General features: G+C 41.2%; 1 protein-coding gene across 4 annotated transcripts in view; it reads left to right on the top strand.

Moving 5' to 3' along the window:
* Positions 1 to 12,356, top strand: part of DIP2C (disco interacting protein 2 homolog C) — a 310,204-nt gene that overhangs the window by 132,114 nt on the left and 165,734 nt on the right. The window lies entirely within an intron of this gene.

Raw genomic sequence — 12,356 nt, 5'->3', positions numbered from 1 at the left:
ATAGCCTGCTTTATATTTTACATGTAAACTAAACTTTGCCGTTGGTATGGGACTTTGCCAGGTATGCATTCTGTCTGCTCTGTGACCTCTGTAGGACTAATGCAAATAGCAGTTGACTTCAGACAATTTCATGTTATTTAGCTCGTTAATTTATGTCAGTCAAAAGACAGGAGGACTTTTCTGCCAGCAATAAATTAGTTTCTGGTATTGATTTACTGGTAGTGACATGGAAGAATGAGGAATGACATTTAGTATGGCTATGTCAGAAACTATTATCTTAATATCACAGAGGTCAAATTTTAGTAGTGGCTGCCATGCTGCTCCCCTGAATAGGGAGTACTTTCCAAAGTGTGGAAAAAATACATGGTATTACAGGGTAATAACTGGTGGGAAGTTCTTTTTTTCTATACTCCAGCAGCTCTGCTTCTCTCTGGATCAGCTGAGATCACTATGTACCACTCAGAAGAGGTTATTTTCTGGTTCCAGCAGAATTGTTGGATTCTAGGCATGCCTTCAAGCCATCTGGCCACATCTCATTGCATTCGAAGAATGCTGCTGGGCACGTTTAACTAGGTCCCCATGCCAGGCTGTTCTAGCTGGGGGTGCTCCTGGGGGGCTCAGGAGGATGGATGCTTCCCTACTGCAGGATTCAGCATTTCCTCAGAAGTGTGTAACTGGCTTCCAGTTTATATACATATTTTACTGCCTGTAATCTTTTTATTGGAGATTGTTTTTCTTATCTGTATCTGGCTTTCTTCTTGGAGATAGTGAATTTTCAGCACATTTTCAAATGGTTTGGTTCATGGCATTTTCAGGAAGTATGCCTGCGGTGTATTCCATAAAACATTTTATGCATATAAAAAAAAATTCCATAAAGGTCTTCTCTGCCAGAGATTATACAATGAGACCTTTGAGTTTGCATGATGTATCTTGTTTGTGAAGATCCTTTGCCGTGATGCTCAGCCTTTGCAGTCGAAAGGTCTGTTCAAGGCCCACTAATTTTCCATTAGTGGAATGTTAGTAGATCCCAAGAGTTCTTTTATTGATGGTGGAAGTATATCATTGCTAGTATCGGGTGGAATACTCTCTCACTGCAAGATATGGCTGTTGAGTATTTATTTTCTTTTTTATGTACTTAATACTTACTTTTATTTTGCTTAATCTGTTAATCCTTGAGCCTTCTTACTTTCAGAAAACACATTGTTTGTTGTATGCAAAGCTGTTGTGTCAGTTTTTTAAGAAGAAAATGCACAAAGCAAAAAAAGATCTGTCTGACCTAAAGTTATGTAAAGGAAGAAAAATGGACAATTTTGTGTTGCTTTACATGCATGCATAACTTTTGTATGGACATCTGTAGAGAAGCAGCTTCCTGAAATTACAGACATAACCCGTTACAGTCTTCAGTGTATTCATTTTAGTTGCATAGAAGTAAGTTATGCATTCCTACAAGCTTTATGGCTTTGTTTATAATTCCCTAGCTCTAGAAATTTAACATAGATGCTGTGCTATGAGTGATCGGATTGTGTTACTTACTTTCTTATCTTCCCTAAGGCCTCTTACATTAACTGTGTGATTAAAAAGTTAGGGTATCTGTACTTGAATATAGTCCACTTTTAGTAATACATTTTAATATTTTTTAATTTCTTTATGTTTATTTTTTCTGGCACTGTAGTTTGTCAGAAGTTGGACTAGTGGAATTAAGCAGACATCTTTGCATTTGTGCGTTGGGAGACGTTAGGCAGAGTGAGTGCATATGAGGGTTTTTTTCCTAAGGTTTCCCAGGGAAGTGGGGATCCGCTGCCAGTATAGTTTCTTCCAAGGTGAGAAGCACAACACACACTTACCAGATCAAACTAAATTTGGGAAGAAAAAGTAGTACATAATATCACACCTTCTTTAGGAACTGCTTGCATTTTGAGAAGGAAAACTAGATATATAGACAGTTTAAAAGAATGAAATAACATGGTTGTTTTGCATGGAGTGTAGCTGCGTGGATCCAAAAATCCTAATTATTAGAAGATGAAGCATGCCCAAAATGTGACTTTTTCACTATAACTCCTTTCCTCAACTTTATTTCTTTTTCTCTGGTTGGCAGATATTCTTGTGCTGTGATTGGTAAGTTCAAATGGAATTTATTTCATTTAACTTTAGCTGTTAACTTCAGTCCTAGTCAGTGGATGTGGATTGAATCATCCCTGGAGATTCCTGTTTTATAAACCTATTTTAGGATCCAGTGAATCACCAGCTGAAAGTGCCTGTCTCTTATTGCTGATTCTAGAGGAAGCATCAATCATTACTGCAGAACAGATGTCAAGCATATATCTGGCTAAAATTAAGTATCGTGAATCTGATCTCAGGACCAAATTAAAAAAAACTCTACATCTTCATTTCTGTAGTCCAACAGAAGGGAACTGCCCAGAGTACCTCCCCCTTTCCTTCCAGCAATGGAGCTCTGCCTTTGTCCCTTTGCATGCACATTTCACCAGGCATTTTTACACATTCTTTAATATGTTCTTTAATGGTCCTCACAACCATAACCTGAGAGATAACATGGCATTGCTGCTTAGTAGTGATCTGTGTTGCTTTCATGTTTACAGGCAACCTTTGCCTTCCATGTTCCAGTAAAGAACTTGCTTGGTTCACTCCCGTTTGATGTAACTACTTACTTCTTTCCCAAGGTATTTATTTTGGTGAGATTTTGGTTTTTACGGTACCATGTCACCTAATTTTTGATATTGCAAAGAACTGAAAGGAACACTCGGATGAAGTTGCTGTGAATGTTGGGCTAACGCAGATTTTCCCACTCTTTTGTTAGGTAGCTGTTTAAATGCTTTTAATATTTTTGCAAGTACTTTATCTTTTTCTTCTTCCCTGTTGGCTGCTTCTCATTCCCAACACAGATATTTCTCTTTCTGTCAGACACCAAAGGTGTAACAGTGGATTGCCACTGGGAGCTTGTAAAGAGAGGATCGCCCCAGCAAACTTTTAAAGTTCAACCATTTACTACTGGTGGGAAAATGTGTTCTGTTTGGTCCCTGCTGCTGTATTGCATTAAATAAACAGTGATAGCCAACAGAATGCCCTTCAAATCTTTATACTGTCCAGACAATGTGTCATAATTTGAGGCCCATAGCATATAAATTCCAACTTTACTCTCTAATTACAAATTCTGAAACCATTAAGTGAAATCTATGTAAAGAAAACAAGGCAACAGCCCTTTAATCTGTACCTAAATTAATTTATTTTCTAGCGAACTGTTTTACCAGGTTATCTTGATTGAAACAAACTTGAATCTGAAAACTGGCCAAGTCTTGTTAAAATTGCATCTGTGAAGCCTTTCTCCTGAGAAATGCAGTTATTTGACTGTGCTTTGGGTTTCTGCCTTTCTCACGGCAGAACTCTTTACAGGATAAATAATGTACGGGAGAAAAACAAAATGGCACACTAGGACATGTTATTTGAGGAAGTGATATCGTGAAGAAGCATTTGGGTTGAATCAAAATGATTGTTTATATTTTCTAAGTACCTGCTGGGCTCCTCTGCCAGAAGTCTGGCAGTGAGCAGGCAGGGCTGGGGTGAGTGCCCTGTACTGAGCACTCAGAAATGAAACCCTCAGTGTTTCCTACACTGTGAAGTGCCTGGTGCAGTGGTTTGAGGCAGTGTGTGCTTGCAGGAACCTGACTGGGTACCAGGAAGGTTAAAAGCTCTTTGAGGTGGGAATGAAGTCTTTGAATGTGCATGATTCAGGTCTTGAAAGTAAAATAGGTGATTTCGTAATGGGCTGTGAATGACTTTGATAACGGATCTATAAAGAGTTTGAGACGTTTTAAGTTTTGTTTTTCTGGAATAACCCCAGAGTAAGCCAAAACGCATTGGATTTTGTTGCTGCGCTGTAATCAGAGGTGGTGTGAATGAGGACCAGGGCAGTGGTGGCTGGGCACAGGCCCCTGACATACTGTTTCTGCCTGGAAATGATCTGGTCACGTGTGCGGCAGCGGAGAGGTTAAATCTAACCAGCATCTGCTGGCAAGGAAACGAGTTTTCCAAAGTTTTGCATAACGGGACTATTGAACAAATATGTTTTGAAGTTGTCCATGCAGAAAAGCTTTCTGTTTTAGCATGTCTGTCCTTTCAAAGACAAAATGAAAGTAGGGTGAAGCCTGTAAGGTTAAACACCTGCATGGTTGAGTGAAACATTAGCATTTCAATTAAAATCCAAACGTTTCTGCTCCTAATTCCAGAGATTTTGGTGTTTATTGTACCAACATCTGGCTTTTGTCTGTGTGTCCACAATACTGAAGTAAGTTTATAATTTGTTTTCACTGCTTAATGCTTTCACTCTCCAACTGATAACTTCTTTGTCCTCATCCCCTTGGGGGGTCATTGGATATTGCTGGGTTACTCTTTTTGCTGGACTTTTTTTTGAGTACGACGAGAAGCTTAGATTTTAATTGTTTTTTTTAATCAGACTTCACAAATAATTGAACTATAATTGTTACAGATCAGCAGACAACTGCCTTTAAATGTGCAACCCTACAAGAACATGGTTGGGTTGAACTAAAGAAATCCAGCAGATTGTACTAGACTGGCCAGGGCCTGGTGGCTGTTGGGACATGGTTTCTGTTCCCTCTGCAAGCATATTCATCCTCCTTCAGAGAATATGGAGTCAATTCTTTGAAGAGGCTGTACATCCTGCCTGCCTTGTAGAACCACAGCCTTTGTGAGCATCCTGACCCTCCCACTGGATTTCTAGGGCCACTGGCCCAAAGGAGGAGGCTTTTCCCTAGGCTTCATCCATTGCTTCCCAGGCTATCCCACCTGCAGTAGGGCTGGAGCCCAAGCTATCTGCTTGTTATGCTTTGTTCCATTCCTTTCAATTAGTTCAGCACTTCAAGAGGGAAACTCACAGGAAAGAAGGATCTTACTTGAATGTCCAACATAAAAAGATACTGGGATGTGCCAGCTGCTTGTCCTGTCTGCCTCTGTGACTGCCCCGTAGCCAGCTGGCACTAGAGTTGTCAGGTCATCCCAGCCATGGTGGCTCCTAACTCTTCTGGCTTTCTAATTACATACAGACAAAGAAAAATTTACCAGGAATATATATTTAAACAGGTTTTTCTTGAAATTGTGTCATTTTGCACCAGATGTGTTACAGGGAATATGCAGAGGTACCAATGGCAGAACATAGGAAAATAGGAAAGGGTTAAATGAATGTGGAAAATGTACATTACACGGGATTTCAAAAAAAGACTAAGAAAAATAATATATTGGCCATATTACGTCTATAATAGAGAATAATATCAGTAGAAAATGCATAAAGGAAAGAAATTGTTTTTAAAAGGATGATGATAAATGGCAGAATAAACCATATTAGCTTCTTCAGGAAAAAATACCACGCTGTCCCAGCAGATAAAGCCACCCTACAGGAAATAATGATGGAAAGAATAAGAGGGATGGGTGTTGGCATTTCAGAGTCTACTATCTAAAGGCTACAGCGTGACAGGGAGACCTGTCTGATGACTGCTGGGTTTCTGCCACTAGAAGGGGTATTTCGTGTTTCAGACAGGCATATCTGATAATTCAGCAACATGAAAATGTAGAAACACATCCTGTGTTTTATGATCAGGGGAGCCCAGGCACCATTCTGCATCAACAGTGATGAAATGGGGCTTAGCTGTAATATTTAGTTTGCCTGTATATCCTTCACAGAGCTATGAAAGCTATTTCTGTCACTTTAGTTATTGATGTCACCTTCCACTGTTCAGCTCCTGTAATGGCTTTCATGGGGGGATAATCGTACAAAGGGCTGCACTCTTTGCATAAGTACATATGGATGGAGGGAAATGCAGCAGTACAGGGGAGCAGAGAGCCCAGGGAGAGCTCTTATTGATTTCCTCTCACAAACTGCTGAACGCTGCATGCAGGACTGAGCCCCTGGAGAAACGTGTCCTGCTGCATATATATCACTGACTGTGACGTCCCAGTGAGGGGTAGACAAAATCAGGGAGTGCTTGGAAAAGGGCAAAGTGTTTGCTCCTCCTCCCCTCCCACATGCAGGCAGTCCTGCTCCCCTCCGTCCTGTTAAACTGCAACAATGAGAAGAAAAATATAAAAAACTCCTTGCAAATGCCTCTATGACTTTCAAAATTATGCGTGATAGGGGAGGAAAAAAGTGTTTATATTTGAGTGTTAAGCTTTAAATGGAGGCTGGTGGTGGAAAGGTTGTGGTGGTGTGCTTGAGCAGCAAGGGCGATGCCTCCCATTGGTCTACCTTCTCCTGTACCCCACTCCCAGAGCCTCCCACCATCATCTGGGAGGAGAATTCCAGTGGCCAAGTAGACAGTGGCCAGGTAGACATTCCCTGTTTGGAGGGTGAGGCTCCCAGTTGGTGTATATTCACACCAGCCAAAGTTTAAGGGAGAAAGAGTAAATCTCCAGCTGAATTCCTCTGCAGGCTTCCCCGCCTATCAGAGCTTAGGGAAGGCTGTTTGATGGCCTTTAAAGTGAAGGTCTCTCCTTTGGGGTTGCCTGAGGCAGTCATTGCATACCTCATACTTCCATGGGGCAGCATTGTGATGATTGGGAACTGGCTTGGCTTGTCTGCACACAGGGAAATGTGACAGCCTCACGTCCTTGCGCAGGGTAGGACATTTCCCTGCTGAAATGTCAAGCTGCATAAGATTTAAAAAAAAACTTGAGGTTTTCTTCCTCCTCCCCAAATAAACATTTCTTAGGCTTTCTGTTTTCAACTGAAAATAGAGGGGTTTGTATTTGCTTTCCCCAGCTGGCAGAATGCTCTCTGACCAGCTGTACAATTTACACTAGATTGAGTAACATCAGAGTCTTGCTGAATTGGACTGAAACAAAAGTGGCTGCCATGGAGCACTGTTTGGTGTGACTTTGAAGCACAAGGATAAATGTAAAGAGTTCTTCAGTGACACATATACTATATTTAAAGAGCTTCCTGTGTTAGTTTGCTGCTTTTAAAGCTACTTATAAAAACATGAGAGGCTCCAATTTTAAATATCGGTGCACCAGTCAAATGTGGTGCTATGTGAAAATTTATTTGTATTTTTAAATTTGGTTGAAAATTGATGATGAAAGCAATGTTTGATGCATAATAAGCCTGTGGTTTTGCAAATACACAAAGAGTTTTGAACCAAGCTTTGTATTTATCTTGAAGTGGGATTAACTTTTGGGGGGGAAATAGGTCAGAAGACTCTGTATGCACAACCTGTATGTAGGCCATATCAGAAGTCCTCAGCTTGCAAGTGTTTGCTTTGGCTGTGGAGAGTTGTTAGAGAGTCTGAATCTACCCTCAGTTATCACTACCAGCTTTCAGCGAGGAACACGTGGTGCTTCTGTACACAATTATGTGTCTGTTCCATAAAACGTGTTTCCTAGCCTTGAGGAAGGTGCTTTTTCTTGCTTTCAAACCTCATGAATGAGGGACAGCCTTTTAATTACACATACTTTCCTTTTCTGTTATATCCACCTTAGTGCCTTTAATAATAACATCTACTTTTTAGTAGCTTAAGGCCTGTACTGTCATGGATTTTCTACTGTTGTGTAAGCCCTGTCTCTTCTGTGAGAGAAGATATCTACTGTCCTCTGCCAATGCTGATGCAGAAAGGACAGGGCAAAACTGGGTGCAGGTGCTAGAGTAGCTTAGGAAAATGAATCTGAAGAATCCCTGGACCCACATGGTCATCTGGCTTCCTTCCTGAGAGGATATTTCCCCTAAGATATGTATTAAGTATGGTTTCTTTATGCTGGAACTATGTGAGGTGTAAGAGGAGACATGGTAGTGTTACAGAGGTAATGAGGGCAAGATCTGCTTTGACTCAGTGTTCTTCATTCCTGAAGTTCCTGTAGGATTTTTTTTTTAATTACTTTTGAAGGGAACATCAAAAAGGTTAAAAAGCTTAGAGGAAAGTGATGGACAGGGGAGTGGAGTAAGTATTTTGTAGACTTTTCTCATTACTCATCTGTTGTGTAGATACTTTGGGCTGTGGGATACTGCACGTGATTGCCTGTGTATTTCTTCCGGTCCCAGCATGCCATGTTTTTTCCTATCTAATAAAAAGGAAGACTTAATATAATAACTACATTGCAATTTCTTTTAATTCATTTATTTTTGAATGGACAGTAGATTTGGAGCACAAATGTCTTTGTGGTCAGTAGGAAGAGAAATATTAAATTTCACAAACTGTGCTTGGTAGCAGAAAGAATAAATTCAATAGTCATGTTACTGTAAGTATAACTTTTAAGAATATGCTTGTTTGCTTATTTACAGAGGTAGGCAGCCATAAACTGAGCAATGCTATGCAACACCCAACATAAATATAATAAACATGCACACAAAAAAATGGTATGAAAAGGGGGATAGAAATTTGAGAGAAGTGATATATATGCAAATACAACAGCATTGTCCCGCTAAAATGGAGTATTGTCATATAGAGTGAAGAAATATATTGCTACCACTTTCCCAACAGTCTTCTTTCCTAACCAGTCTAAAGACATATATGCAGCTGCCAACCTGATGAAATAAAGATTTGTAATGCTTTTATATAGTTACTCCAAGGAAAAGCTTTTTATTGCTATGTAGGGAAGGAAGGGCAATAAGTTCTGAGCCACCATTTTAATAATTTTATTTTTCAGTGTAGAAAGTGTGGATAAATTTTACAGTGTTGCTATCGGAAAAATGCAGACTTGTGCTTTTGAGTGTCACTGGTAAAGCAGTAGGGTGAAGAGAACAAAGAAGATCAAAGAGAAGTGAGAGAGTTTATTTCAAAGACATCCATAAAAATAGTGGGGTTTTAAAATTTTATTAACAATGACCTGAATTAAGCTTAACTAATTTGGGTCCCAATCTTGAAAATAATTTCATGCATGCTTAACCTCAATCATGTTTGTTGTCAACTAATTACCTCTGTTTACAAACTATTAAGTAAGCGTAGAATGTTTGCAAAATGAGCACAATAGAAAAATTGATAAAACCCACAGATATGCTAATGTGAAAAATCAGGCAGCCACACAAAGTATAAATATTATTTCACCTTTTAGTACTTGGAAATTCAAGAGACATTAATTCCATGTCTTTTCAGCTACTGTTGAATTTGATGAAACCTGCTTTTCACCTGAAGGGATGAACTAAAAATAACCAAACAACCCAATTGGAAGTTGATGGAAGAATACTGAACTTAAATGAACATTGCAGTAAATTATTGAGACCAAGTAGATTTTCGACTTGAGGCCAAAAGTTGTTTGGTTTGGCAAGAGTCTTACTGGTGCTTGGCTTATTACTGGCTATTTGAATATATATTACATTAAAGTAATGAAAATAATTCAGGTACCACACACAAAAAGATTAAGTAGCAGCATGACAATTAACTGTTATGAAGAATTCATAGCAATGTCCAGTAAATCAAAGGACTGGCATTTAAAATTCAAGGCAGAAATCTTGAGCTGTAACTGCTAAAATAATACTTGTTTCCATCAGTCTTGCAGAAATAAAGTTTTGAAATTGCAATGGTAGATAACCCAGCTGAAAGACAGAACCAAAGATGGCAATTCTCTTCCATGCAGTATCTTCTTGCTGAAGGAGAACAGATTTTTTCCGGGCTGAGGTGTGTACTATGTGTGAATGCTATACAACAGAACAATAACTGGAGAACAGAGGCACTGTATGTTTTGCCTTTGAATGACTGACCTCTGTGGAAGTCATGCATGTTAAACTGCAGATGCAAGTGCATAATGCATGTCAAGGTCGCTGTTCGGTGGCACTGCTGGTGCTGCCACACGGCTTTGACAAACACCCACCTGGGTCAGTATTCTTTCCAAATTTCTATCCTGCAAGTTAACTTGTTTTCTGTTGGTTTTCTTGGTAGGCAAGAGCTGTATTGAAAGGACCTTTCACCTGGAAGTGAGTTTAAGGTGGTATTTTAAGTAGACTTTGGTGCAGGCTGTGTCATATATCAGGACATTTGTCGTGATATGAGTTCACGAGGACTTCTGAGCAGAGCCAGCTGAAGAGGCAAGTGGCCTTTATGGGATACCTGGAAATTAAGCATTTCCTCTGCATATATGCTCATCTACTTTGTTTCCTTCTGGAACTGAATGAACACAAATTTAAATTCTCACGAATTTGCAGCTTCTGTATGATTTCAGTACAGAATCTAGACATAGCACTGTTTGAATAAGTCAGATTTGGACCTGTCAGAAAAAGACTGCAAACCCTTGGTTAGCCTGGCCTCAGTTTTGAGTTCATCAGTGTCAATCCAAATGATGTAAGAGAGGTTTTGGTTGCTGTTGATAAGGATTCCCGTGAGTTTTAATTCTACTGAATTAATGTCTGGTGTATGTGGGAGCTGAATTGAAGCAATCACCTCTTCTTGCTGCACTGCCCCTTCTTTGATGGACTTGCCCCTTAGGTCACTAACCTTTCCCTGCCTCTAGTACCTCTCAAATGGGGAAAGCAAAGGCAACCCATGCAGGAAAAATAAAAGCAAATATAAGACATGCAAATATAATTTATTTGGTATACAAATGACAGTCTTGGAGTGTTCTTGCTAGTGCAAAGAACAGGGAAAAGCCAAAGGGCAGAAAAGTCATTAGAGAAAGTGTGTGTTGATTCCCTAGTTCCTATCTCAGCTTCTGGAGAAAGAGTGACTTCTCTAACATGAGCCAGGTTTTGGGTTATTGGATTTCAATGCCCACAGAGTTCTCTATCATCTCGTTTTCCAATGGGCATTTCTGACAGTTGGGGATTCTTTTCTAAGGAGGATTTCGAAGGGGAAGATGTTGTTTTTCCTACTCTTCTCCTCACCTGGGCTCTAAACAACACTGCAGGGAAGCATCTGCGATCCTCATTCGCTTCACTATGCAACTCCTCCGTGCTCATGTCTGCACCTTTTCTCCATGGTGCAACTCCCCAAAGCTGCAGCTGGGAGGGACCAGCACCGATCCCACCAGTGACATCAGATACTCAGAGTGTGTCTGGGAGCTGGTGTTTTTCTTGTTTTCCCCATGCCCTCAGCAAAGGCAGCTGACCTGGACACTCCACAAGTTGACTGGGCTTCTGTTTGGGAAAGGTCGTGCTAACAATGGGCACACTGGGGCTCTGTCTCTGTGACAGGGAGGGAGAAACCTGCTCCCTGCCACAGGGAGCCGTCAGTTTTGGGGTGATGAAGGCGCCTTTGTTTCCAAGCAGAAGCTGTTGTTTCTTGAGCCTATGGCTCGAGGTTGCCCCTCATGCACGATGGAGGGAGATTTGTGCTCCTGCCGGGCTGTTTCCATCCCCCAGCTGTCATGCCCTCAGTTACATGTGGGCTCTGGAGAAAGGACCATCCTTCCTGGTTGCAGAAAGCGGCAAATTACACATCGCCTTTGCTGAAGGGGGCCATTGTGTTCTGAGCTGGAAATCATCCGGCTCAAATAAGCTTTAATTTCTCATAGGACCCTATTGTTACCCTGTGGTAAAAGCTGCTGTGGGAAATTTCCATGATAACACTCTAAATTTGTACCCATTTCTTTCTGGCACCGCCTGTCTGGCAAACACCAGCAGGAGCAGGGACTGCCTTGCTGGAGAGGGCTGACCATCTTCTGCCACGTGGCTCTTGGGCTCCTTTGGTCCTCCCTGGCCTGACAATGGGATTATTTGTGTCTATCTGTGTCTGTGTTTGCTTGTCTTCTTCCCCCAGTCACAGGGTAGGAACATGAGGGCTGGACTGAAGGATGAGGAAGGAATTTTGTGATATGTTTGATACCCTGGCACAAGGCACAAGGTACCCCCTGGGTAGTGCTGAGGGAGCAGAACCTGGTGCGTTGTCCCAGGTGCCTGGTGGGAGTGAGCCCTGTCATCCCACCTGTCCCTGCCACCACGCTAGAGCCTGTCAGCTGGAATGGACAGCCCCATGCCACAGCCTGTGCCCTGACTCTGACACTCAGCGCTGCAAACACTGCTGGAGACTGCTGTTCTACAGGCACAGTGCACTAAACTTCTTATTTAATTTAAATTCCCAGCGGAACAACCACGTGGACATGTGCAAGCATGCAGCAAAGGCACAGATCGATGTTTGCCTGGCTCGCTTGAAAGCCTTTGTGTGGGGCTCTGGTGAGGGCTCACCCTTGACGAGACCCCACTTGTCACCCTGGGGAAGGCTTAATTTTGACTCCATGGTCCTCTCTGTCTGCAGAAGGTGCTGGCAGGTGTGCAGTTCTTCACCATGTGAAATTGCATCATGGGTTCCCATTTTAACACTTTATTGCAGTGAACCAGTTGTAAGAAGGGTTAATGACTATCTAAAATACTCGTGCACCTTTTTTTCTATTAGATTGTTTTATTAGATTACAAT

Source organism: Lepidothrix coronata, unplaced genomic scaffold, assembly GCF_001604755.1.
Source record: "Lepidothrix coronata isolate B3197 unplaced genomic scaffold, Lepidothrix_coronata-1.0 Scaffold74, whole genome shotgun sequence".
NCBI lineage: Eukaryota > Metazoa > Chordata > Aves > Passeriformes > Pipridae > Lepidothrix > Lepidothrix coronata.
The sequence above is the reverse complement of the archived record's forward strand: the minus strand, read 5'-3'. Positions and strand labels throughout refer to the sequence as shown.